The 3,695-nt window shown below is 30.5% G+C and overlaps 1 protein-coding gene across 3 annotated transcripts in view; it reads right to left on the bottom strand.

Annotated features, from left to right (window-relative positions):
* LOC108747697 (glycoprotein 3-alpha-L-fucosyltransferase A) overlaps positions 1 to 3,695 on the bottom strand; it is a 38,568-nt gene that overhangs the window by 9,272 nt on the left and 25,601 nt on the right. The window contains exon 1 of one of the 3 annotated variants that reach the window (XM_018485345.1): positions 1,658 to 1,687. The exons of the other annotated variants lie outside the window; for them this stretch is intronic. The gene's annotated coding sequence lies outside the window, so the exon portion shown is untranslated. Of the gene's footprint in view, positions 1 to 1,657; positions 1,688 to 3,695 lie in introns of those variants that run through there. 3 annotated transcript variants of the gene reach the window in all.

The raw sequence follows: 3,695 nt of genomic DNA, 5'->3' as shown, positions 1-3,695 counted from the left end.
AAAGGTATAATAAAAGTACAGGAAAATAAAAATAGACTTTAATAATTTATTTTATTTTATAATTTTTTGTTATATCATATCTCGTTCATTTTCCGAGATAAGATATGTTCCATTTCCGGGCATGGATGCATATATAGAAGATATAATGATACAGATTTTAAATTACATCCTTATTTTATGTTATCTTTTTTGTTTTACGTGACGATTTAACTTAAAAAATGATTCATCTAAATAGAGTGGTCCAAAAAACTAAATAATCTTTTTTATATACTGTTCAATCTAGTGTCAAATTTAACCTAATAAAAATCACCGCTGCTTCTTCTCAATTATATCGTTATTTTATATTAAAACAATGGTTATATTCGACACTATATATGTCAATTTGACACTATGTGATGTCACTATGTAGTGTTAAATTGACACGATATAGTATCAAATTTAATTATCATTTTAGTATAAAATAACGATGTATTTACTAAGAGCAGTCGCGACTCACATTAGATTAAATTTGACACTATATATTTAACAGTGTAGATAATATAATAAATATCATGTAGAATTTTACCTAAATTTAATTTATTGTAATATATAACGAGAATAATTATATAGGATAATTAAGTATATTACGATTACAAAAATTATAATTAATATAATATGATATAATTACCATATTGTATAACTGAAAGATGTATTTAGAATACATTACATATAAATATTAGGCACTAAGATCTTACCTCGACACCCTCGACACCGTATTGGCTATTTCTTTATTTATTTAATTTTTTCTAATATAGATTAATCTAATCTAATATAGATTTAATCTTCTAATTTACTGTTTATTTTTTTCTAATTCTTATAATTAGAAAAAAATAAAAAGCAAATTAAACCAAGATTAAAGCTAATCTACATTGATAGAAACAGTACAGAAAATATTAAAGTTAATCTATGTATATTGATAAAAATAAACGGATAAATTTTTTTTTTAATGGTCTAGATCATCTAGATCAAGTCTGTTCAATTTGAGTTCCAGAGCCAAAATACAAAGCCATCGACGCAAAAAAATTCAATGTAAGATTTTAGAAACTATGAATGTTTAGAAACTATCTATGTTGATAAGTATCATTCAGATATGCATCAACACTTTACAGTCCCCAAAATCTTATCCACATTGAATTTTTTGCGTCAATGGCTTTACATTTTGATTCCGGAGCTCAAATTGAACTGATCTAGATGGACGTTGTTTACATCAAGCACTTAATATTAACAGTAATTTTCTATTAAATTATCTTAATTTCGGCGATGCATATAAACGTATACACGATATGACTTAATTAATCATATAAGTAAATGCATATTGTATCAACTTAGTACACCTTCTTTAAATTCTTTAAATTGTATTGCCAAAATAAAGATAATTTAATAGAAAGTTATTAGTTAGTCACGCAAAAGAAAATTACATAAATTTTATATTAATACATTGATCTGATATAATATCAAATCTTTTATAATAACAAAAATTATTCTTGTATAGTACATATGTAGAACATACGTATAAATATATTCGCAGGCGCGATTATGTTATCCAAGAATACTGGTAAAATTCGATAAGATTGCATAACCTTGTTAATTTCCGGAACACTAGATATTTTGTAATTACCCGATATAACAATCGTCGCTCTTAAAGAACCTTAATCATTAAATGGGATGATTCATTATTGTATCATTCTCACATAAGCTTTTTAAGCACTTGGCACTAATCCTCATTAAAGCAATATTAAGAGATGAAACATTACAACTTCCTGAACATCATAACATTTTAAATATGCGATCGATTATTCGCGATATTAAAAAGAGATTTCCTGTTTTAAATTAACGTTGAAACACTGACGAATGTTTTTCTCTGTAGAAGATATAGTTATTCGATAAATTTAATTGGACACTTCCGAAGGACGCAGAAGCACGTGCCCATGGATTTTACGCCACGTAGAAACGTTCTTGCGATTTATCGATAACTCGCTCATCCTTTCATTCGTTAGCTCTGAACAGCTCCGGTTTGAAACTCGATGTCATAAAATTATTTTCATCACGAGATAGCGTCCACTATCTCTGGCAGCATTGTCAGCCGTCGGACGCCCCCGTATAATCGATACGACACGCGAGCATTGATTCAAATAAACAACGCGTACAATACTAACACATACCTACTACACGTCCAATATTTATACGCTGGCAATCTACTATTATAATCTGTCATTAGCGTATGCCATCACACAAGGCAGATGTCCGTGTTATCAAATTATACATATTATTATGTACACTTAATTTATACGAACCAGTTGCTCACGTTAATCGTTCTCGCAAATATCGTTTTCATCTTAGAGGAAGAAATAACGTGTACATTTTTCACGTAACATGACACGTATTACGCTTAAATCATGATATGACACGTTTGACCTGGTGACCTTATTACTGTATCCTCATGTAACAGTCCCTTGATTTACGAGTATCTCTTCTCTCCTTTTCGTTAATTTCGAGCTGATCTCCTACTTTAAATTTCGTACTATAAAAGATATGGTTCAACGATTCAATTCGATTCATCGGTATCGCGCAATTCTTTTTCTTCCACAATCGAAAGAATTCTATCTTTTGTATCCGTCCAAAAAGTTCGCAGGAGACAACGTTCTCCATGATTTCATGAATGTTAAAGGCCGCGGTAATTATATTGCGCCTGGAATTCTAAGGTGCGTTCGGAGAGAACAGCTGTTAGCGCTATTTGTATTATTCTATCCTTGTTTTACGTGTAATAAACGATGAAGATAGAATGATACAAATAGCGCTAATAGCATCTCGTCGAATGCATTTCTAGACTCACTCGCAAACACATATAATACGGTGTTGAATACAAATTAATACATTTTAACATGCATTCGTGCGAAAGTGACGCGAAATGTCTTGGAAACCGAAGCATTCCAGTTCCCAGAACGCTCTTCGAAGATCTTCGCCCGACGAGCGCGCAATCGTTCGCTTGACTGCCAAACGAATCATCCTGCCGGCTCGTAAAAAGGTTGCAACATTCTCTCGTGGTTTTATCTTTAAACCATGATAAAGTTCATGTTCATTGGAACAGCGAGAGCTACGCGTGTAAACTCGAAGTGTGAGAGGAGCAAAGAAAGTTTTAGTTTATCGCTTCTAACATGTAGCATATATATTTATATTAACGTTCCCGTGTTCGTGTTTCTTTTGTAAACAAGGATAAATAATTGCAAAATGACTTTTAAATAGAAAACCCGATAAACAATAGTACAGTAAAGTAGTAAATAAGTGATAATAGGGCAAATTAGAGTTGAGCGTTGTAATAGTTGGAGCGTTATAATGGTTATTCAACTAATTAATATTTAGTTATTATTCATATAAATTATAAGTAAATTACAAGTAAAAATTTCAAATGTTTGGACTTATTTTCGAATTATTCTCAACAGTAATTCGCAATAAATAATAAACGCTCACGTATATTCTAATGATGAGGACTAAATTTGTCAAGTTAGTGAAATGGATGTCATTCACAATGATTACTAAGTCGAGTGTAATTTTAATTCGGTCAATATTTCCTGTAAATGTGTACCACATATCCAAAACTGTTTGTCAAAAGAAAAATATTGAAAAGGATATTACATGGTTACTCAGGATATTAGATA

This window comes from Trachymyrmex septentrionalis, unplaced genomic scaffold, assembly GCF_001594115.1.
Source record: "Trachymyrmex septentrionalis isolate Tsep2-gDNA-1 unplaced genomic scaffold, Tsep1.0 scaffold20, whole genome shotgun sequence".
In the NCBI taxonomy this organism is placed as follows: domain Eukaryota; kingdom Metazoa; phylum Arthropoda; class Insecta; order Hymenoptera; family Formicidae; genus Trachymyrmex; species Trachymyrmex septentrionalis.
Note: the sequence above shows the minus strand (reverse complement) of the source record. Positions and strands in the feature narration are given on the sequence as shown.